At 38.0% G+C, this 8,186-nt stretch overlaps 1 protein-coding gene across 1 annotated transcript in view; it reads left to right on the plus strand.

Moving 5' to 3' along the window:
• The window catches only part of Prkar2a (protein kinase cAMP-dependent type II regulatory subunit alpha), a 76,972-nt gene that overhangs the window by 15,592 nt on the left and 53,194 nt on the right, over nt 1-8,186 (plus strand). The gene's annotated exons all lie outside the window — the stretch shown is intronic.

Here is an 8,186-nt window from a genome sequence, read left to right on the forward strand (position 1 = left end):
TTTTTTTTTTTTTAAGTTGTAGATGGACACAATACCTGTATTTTATTTGTTTATTTTTATGTGGTATAGGGGATCGAACCCAGTGTTTCACACATGCTAGGCAGGCACTCTATCACTGAGCCACAACCCCAGCCCTAATATGCTCTCTTTTCACTATTTTTGTAGGGCTATTACAATAGGCCCAATACTGGTCTTTCATTGTGATATTTTTTTTTTTTTTTTTTTTTTTTTTTTTTTTTTAAATATTTTATTTATTTATTTATTTTTAAGTTTTCAGTGGACACAACATCTTTGTTTGTATGTGGTGCTCAGGAGGATCGAACCTGGGCCGCACGCATGCCAGGCGAGCGCGCTACCGCTTGAGCCACATCCCCAGCCCCTCATTGTGATATTCTTATTGGAATTATCTTTCTATGATACTGCCTTGTAGAAGATCCTCCATTGACTCCCTAGTGCATTTGGTAGTTCTTGATCCAAACTAGATAATGAGTTATTCTTCTATGTTCATTTGGTATGTTCTAGGGAACAACCCTAAGTGGCTTGCATTGGGTCAGGTTCCCATTTTGGAACAAATTACCGTGCTGGGGCAGTGAGAACACTGTAATCTGCCGAGTTTGGATCATGCATCCTGACCTGTGACCAAGTTAAAAGTGGAGAACAGGGTTGGAAGTGAAGCTCCACAAGGACTTCAAGTCTGTGAGAGACCACTCCTAAAGTATCTAACTAGAAGGAAGAAGAGGGGTGGAGTAGTGGACTCACTGGAGATGCTAAAACCCTGCAGTGGCCTTCACCCTCTCTTCTGCCTTTCTGTTGTAGTTTAGCAGATGCTCACTCTGCTCAGCACTGAGACAGGGGAAGATAACAGTGTTTCTGCCTGCAGGTGCTTATCATCTAGTGGGGCAACAGCATGCAAGTAGGCAACATGATATAATGATCCCTCCATTGGAGAAAATTGGAGGGAATTCTAATATATTGCTTTGGATCCATAATTAAATAATGGAATGATGGAATTTATTTTTTAAAGTATAAAATGAACTTTCTGTTTAATCACATCATTACTTTTCCTCAGTTGTCAAATTTAGATCAATCAAATCCTAGTTTGATCACTTCCTAGCTATATGACCTAGGGGACAGTTCTCTGAGTCTCAGTTTTCTCAGCAAGAAAATGAGATGGGAATAGGATTGTTGTGAGGGTTACTTGTGATAATATCTTTAAAATGGTTGGCATGATATTTGCACATGATGAGACTCAAAAAATTGTAACTAGCCAAGCACAGTGGCACATGCTTCTGATCCCAGCTACTTTGGAGGCTAAAGCAATAGCCTGGGCAGTAATAAGACCTGGTCCCAAAATTAAAAAAATAAAAAGGACTTGGGGAGGTAGCTCTGGTAGAACAATTGCCTAGCAAGTGCAGTACTTGCCCAGTACTGCAAAAAGGGGAAAAAAAAATATAACCAAGAAAAGATATTTGAAAAGGCTAGATAAAATTTTTTTAAATTTATAAAAGAAAATGAAAATATGTAGCTGTTAGGCTTGTGGTACATACCTGTAATCCCAGCAAATTGGGAAACTGGTAGAAGGGTCATGTTTCAGGCCATCCTGGACAGTTTAGGGAGACCATGTCTGAAAATAAAATTAGTAAGGGCTGCGGATTAAGGCCCTGGGTACCAAAAAAAAAAAAAAAAAAGATGATTCCAATCTTTTAAAGATATATGATTATGTGTTGCGTGGCTCTTTCTCATCCAGTGAGGAGGGAGGTCCATGGAACAGGGTAGAGGAGAGTGTGGCTGTGGAGTTGCTAATCAAGACCTCTAGAGACCAAGCTGAAACCTTGGTCTGATTTTATTGCGCAGTTACCATGTAGGGCAGTAGCTAGGAAGATTATAGGCAGCCACCAATAACGATTTCTTGCTAACTATCCTTGCAGCAAATCCAGGATCTGGCAGTGGAGCAAGTGCCAGGACTGCAACACATGGCCTCACGCCCAGGGCTGCTTAGCACCAGGGGCGTGGTGTCCCACTCAGACGGCCTTAACGTATGCCATGTATGCAGTACTCCATACACTTGTTCCCACATATGATTTTGAAAAATAAACACCCTCCCCCTCCAAATTGAAATCTCTAACATTTTTACAGTCTCAGCACTTCATTCATAAGATCATTGAGTCCACCTTTCAGGTCTTTTGTGGTGAGTAGGACTACTCTTATTGAATTTGTGAGTATAGTGAGGCTCAGTTTTCTTACTTGCACTGAGTTTGATCCTCAGCACCACATAAAATAAATAAAATAAAGGTAATGTATATATCTACAACTAAAAAATAAAAGAAAGAAAGATGTATTTTGCTAGGCACAGTGGTGCACATCTGTAATCCCAGCAATTTGGGGAGGGGCTGAGTCAGGAGGATCACAAGTTCAAGACCAACTTTGGCAATTTAGTGAGATGTTGTGTCAAAAAAAATTAAAAGCTGGGGCTGGGGATGTGGCTCAAGCGGTAGCGCGCTCGCCTGGCATGCGTGCGGCCCGGGTTCGATCCTCAGCACCACATACAAACAAAGATGTTGTGCCCGCCGATAACTAAAAAATAAATATTAAAAATTAAAAAAAAAAAATTAAAAGCTTTGGGAACGTAGCTTTATAGTAGATTGAGCCCCTGGTTTCAATTCCCACAGCAAGCCCCTCCCCCTACAGTATTTAAACCTTGAATTAAGTTTGACAATTTTAATTGATTTTAAACATTTTATCCATTTGGATTTCCAAAAATGTTCCCATAATTTCCCCCTCCATGGGAGATCCTAGAATCAATCCCCTGCAGATATTGAGGCACAATTAACTGTACTGTTTTTCTTGTCCTACTCATTTTCCTTGTACTTGAAATTGAAATGGGGCCTGGGGCTATAACTCAGTGGGAAAGTGGTTGCTTAGCATGGATGAAGCTCTGAGTTGGTGGATCCCCAACACTGTAGGGAAAAAAAAAACATATGTGAGTCCTGACAACCCTGGGTTTAATCCCCAGTACCAAAAGAAAAGAACATAAGAAAGCTTTCACCTTGGGAAAGATGAGGAAGCTCATGAGTTTGATGGTGGATATGTTGGTTTGAGGCATTTGAGATATACAGAAGATGACAAGCTTGCAGTTGGAAATTCTTGTCTGTGGATAACAGGTGTTTAAGGATAGGTCAGGGGGCTGAGGTTGTGTGTGACTCAGTGGTAAAGTGCTTGCCCAGCATGTGTGAGACACTGGGTTCTATCTTCAGCACCACATAAAAATGAATAAAATAAAGGTATTGTGTCCATCTACAACTAAAAAATAAATTAAAAAAAAGATATGTCAGTGTTAGAAATTGTGAGTGTGAATTAGATCTTGAGGGGGGGGAGAGAAGGAGGGAAGGAGGGAGGGAGAAGAGCAGAGGCCTCTGACTAATAGACACAGCATCTTGAGGGCTCCTCTGTATAGGATGGTAGAGGAATGAACCTTGCCAGGCACGTGCTGGAAATCAATGAAAGCATGAAAAAAAGCATTCATGTTTTGTTTTCCCTGGCAGTCATTTATATGCTTGTATTTGTTTCTGAGAGTGATCTAAATTTTGTGATCTTTTCCAATCTTTTGTGCATGCAACCTCATATTCCTTGCTTATTTAAAATCAATACTCGTTTTTTTAAAAGAGAGAGAAAGAGAAGAGAGAGAGAATTTTTAATATTTATTTTTCAGTTTTCGGTGGACACAACATCTTTATTTTTTTAAAATTTTTATGTGGTGCTGAGGATCGAACCCAGCTCCCCGTGCATGCCAGGCGAGTGCATTACCACTTGAGCCACATCCCCAGCCCTAAAATCAATACTCTTGTGTTTGGCATGCATAAGGTACTGTGTTCAGTTCCAATTGCATATGCATGCATGCATACACACAATCACTTTTCTTCTGTGACTTGCTTTTCTGAAAACATCAATGTTATCTATTATTTAAATAATTTATATCATTCCTTAATTATTTTATATATGTATAGCACTACTTGGATTTGTGAGGATATTAAATTTGTTTATTAAAAACAAACTTTAGAAAATTAGTATTATATCATGCTGTACTTGTACAACTTTTTAATTTAAATTCTTTTTCATTTGTTTTTTTAACTGATATGCAACTTTTTTCACATAATAATACTTTTTTTTTTTTTTTTTGTACCAGGGATTGAACCCAGGAGTGCTTAACCACTGACCCACATCCCCAGCCCTTTTTATTTTTTATTTTGAGACAGGGTCTCACAAAGTTGCATAGGGCCTCGCCAAGTTGCTGAGGCTGGCTTTGAACTTGCAATCCTGTCTCAACCTTCCAGGCCACTGGGATTTTAGATGTGCACCACCATGCCCAGAATTATATAACAATACTTCTTGAAGGTTTTTCCATATCAGTTTGTATACTTTTATTGCATCCATTTTAATGGATGTGTAGAGGTTTATACTCTATCAGTGCCAGTATTTCCTTAGTTTATTTTTCTAGGCAATTTTCATTTCCCTTCTTTTTGCTATTATACATTTTAGTGATTATGGTATGTATAAACACACATATACATATGTTTTAGTCAGCTTTTTTGCTGCTGTGACTAAAAGATCTGACAAAAACAATTTTAGAAGAGAAGTTTATTTAGAGGCTTATAGTTTTAGAGGTCTTAATCCATAGAATGCTGGCTCCATTTCTTGAGGCTCAAGGTGAGGCAGAACATCATGGTAGAAGAGTGTGGGCGAAGGGAAGAAGCTCACAGGAAGCAGAAAGAGAGACTTCACTTGCCAGATACAAAATATGTTCCCCCAAAGGCATGCTCCCAAAGCCTACCTCCTCCAGCCACACCTTACCTGCCTTCAGTTACCACTCAGTTAATTCCCATAAGGGGATTAATCCACTAATTGGGTTAAGGCTCTTATAACCCAATCATCCATCCTCTATATCTTCTTGTATTGTCTCACACCTGAGCTTTTGGGGGACATCTCACATCCAAACCATAACAACAACCTTTGTAGTGTGCACATATATCTATATATGTGTGGAATATATTGTTAAATTATTGTTAAATGCAGTTCATACTTGAAAATTTTGACAGATGTTCCCTAATTGTCTCCTCAATTTTAAGATTACTGATTACCGTGTGGGGAAGATAGTTGTTGAGGAAATTGGCAGTGGAGGGCTGGGGATGTGGCTCAAGCGGTAGCACGCTCACCTGGCATGCATGCGGCCCAGGTTCGATCCTCAGCACCACATACAAACAAAGATGTTGTGTCTGCCGAAAACTAAAAAATAAATATTAAAAAATTCTCTCTCTCTCTCTCTCTCTCTCTCTCTCTCTGCTCTCTCTCTTAAAAAAAATTAAAAAAAAAAAAGAAATTGGCAGTGGAAAAAGGTTTAGAGGCTACTTAAAGTCAATTAAGCAAGAAATTATATACTTCAGACTAGGATAGTAGAGAATGGAAAAAGGATAGACTGATTCAGGAGAGGAAGTGGGAAGAAGAGGAGGTGAAATTGTTAATGAAGTAGATGAGTAGTGTCAAAGATGGACCAGTGACATCAGTTAGTTCCCAAGTAAGGTGAAGCCTACTTGCCATATCCCTTTTTATTTTTATTTTGCCTGCCCTTTTTATTTTTGATATAGGGTCTTGCTGAGTTGCCCAGGCTAGCCTTGAATTTGTGATCCTCCAGCCTCAATCTCCTAAGTAGCTGGGATTTCAGTGTGTGCCATCATGCCTGACTCCATGGTGATCTTTATAAAATCTAGTGTACAGAGATTCCAGTTTCTTCATATTGTTACAGAAGTGCTGTATCCACTGCTGATTCATTCATAGGGAACTTTCCCAGCTGGTTCTCCTCAATTCTGCCTTGTTATGGGTGTTCAAATTTCCCAGCCTCTTTTCAGTGGTCTAATGGCTGACCATTATAGTGGGAAAACAGGGAGCCTACAGATGGGGAATCAATGGAATGAGACAGGTATTCTATACTGGAGGAGTTTACTGCCTTCCCTGGTACTTGGTAGAGGGTTCTTACTTTCCCTTTTCTCCAATTCTCCCATTAAGCCTTGGTTGTCACACTTTCCTTTTAAATTTTTCAAGCAGCATTTTTCTTTTTACCCCTTTTGTTTATCTTTTCATCCTCTCATTCATTCAAGTTAATGCCTGAGGGCTGGGGATGTGGCTCAAGCGGTAGCGCGCTCGCCTGGCATGCGTGCGGCCCGGGTTCGATCCTCAGCACCACATACAAAGATGTTGTGTCCGCCGAGAACTAAAAAATAAATATTAAAAATTCTCTCTCTCTCTCTCTCTCCCTCCCTCTCTCACTCTATCTTTAAAAAAAAAAAAAAAAAAAGTTAATGCCTGAGGTCTTTCATATTTAATTATATTTTCCATTACAATGTCAACATTTTTCTTTCAATGCTTTTGAACTAATTTCACAGAAACAGATAATGCTTTAGGAATTTTCAAAACAATTTTTTGTTGTCTTATGCATGATAAATTTAAATAGTGATTATAACCTTTTAACTTAATAGTGATGAATAGGTTTGCCATTTAAAAATTTTAAGTCAGTGTATTATAAAATTAAGCAAATTTCAACAAATTAATTTACTTTAAAGAAGAATGCATGTAGGCTGGGGTTGTAGCTCAGTGGTAGAGTGCTTGCCTAGTACATGTGAGGCAATGGGTTCAATCCTCAGCAGCCTAGGTAAAAATAAATGAATAAAATAAAAGTATTGTATCCATCTACAACTATAAATACTTAAATAATTCATGCACTCAACTTTGAATTTGTTATAAACATGATTTGACAATAGAATAAAAATGAAATTTTATCATATTTGATTTGAGGATGTATATTTACAAAAATTTTTAAAATATTTTTTGGAAAAACTTCAACCCCCGGGCTGTGATTGTGGCTCAGCGGTAGAGCACTCACCTGGCATGTGCGAGGCCCTGGGTTCAATTCTCAGCACCACATAAAAATAAATAAATAAAGGTATTGTGCCCAACTACAACTAAAAATAAATAAACATTTAAAACAAACAAACAAAAAAAAAAAAAACCTTCAACCCCATTAAGAACAGTGAACTCCTAAATTACCACTCATTAATATTTTGCCACATTTGCTTTCTCTTTCATTCTCTTTATGGATACTCCTTAACATGTACACGTTGTATTATCAAGTTTTAATTTATATATTTTAAAAAATTAATTGTGAAATATAATATAAAATTTAAAATATTACCTTTTTTTTTTTTTGTACCAGGGTTTGAACCCAGAGGCACTTACACTGAGCCAGGTCCTCAGTTGTGTGTGTGTATGTGTGTGTGTGTGTGTGTGTGTTGCTGGGGATTGAACCTAGGACCTTGTACATGCAAGACAGACACTCTACCAACTGAGCTATATCCCTAGCTCCCCCAGTCCTTTTTAATTTTTTTTTTTTTTTTTATCTTGAGATAAGGTCTCACTAAATTGCTTACGGCTTTGCTAAGTTGTTGAGGTGGCTTTGAACTTGTGATCCTCCTGCCCTCCTGAGTTGCTGTGATCACAGGCATGCATCACTATGCCCAGCTCATCTTTATCATTTTTAAGTATGCAATTGATTGGCATTAATGTTGTGCAACCATCATCACCATCTATCTCTAGAATTCTTTTCATGTTGTAAAACTGAAGCACTATGCCCATAAACAATTCGCCATTCCCCTCTTCCCCTATCCCCTGGTAATCCCCTGGGGATTGAACTCAGGGGCACTTAACCACTGAGCCACATCCCCAGTCCTTTTTTAATTGGATACTCCTTAACATATACACGTTGTATTATCAAGGGTCTCACTAAGTTGCTTAGGTAAGAACTATTCTATTTTCTTTCTTTATGAATTTGACTTTTGTAGGTACCTCATATAAGTGGAATCACAACAGTATTTCTTTTTGTGGCTGGCTTATTTCACTTAATGTCCTCAAGGTTCATCCATTGTAGCATATATCAGAATTTCCTTGCTTTTTAAAAGTTGACTGATGTTCCATTGTGTATATATGCTACATTTTACTAATCTATTCATCCATTGATGGAAACTTTTGTTGTTTTTACCTTTTGCCTATTGTGAATGATGTTGCTATTAACATAGGTATACAGATATCTCTTGGAGATCTTGCTTTCACTTTTTTTTTTTTTTTTTTTTTTTTTTTTTTTT

Source organism: Marmota marmota, unplaced genomic scaffold (assembly GCF_001458135.2).
Source record: "Marmota marmota marmota unplaced genomic scaffold, marMar, whole genome shotgun sequence".
Taxonomy (NCBI): domain Eukaryota; kingdom Metazoa; phylum Chordata; class Mammalia; order Rodentia; family Sciuridae; genus Marmota; species Marmota marmota.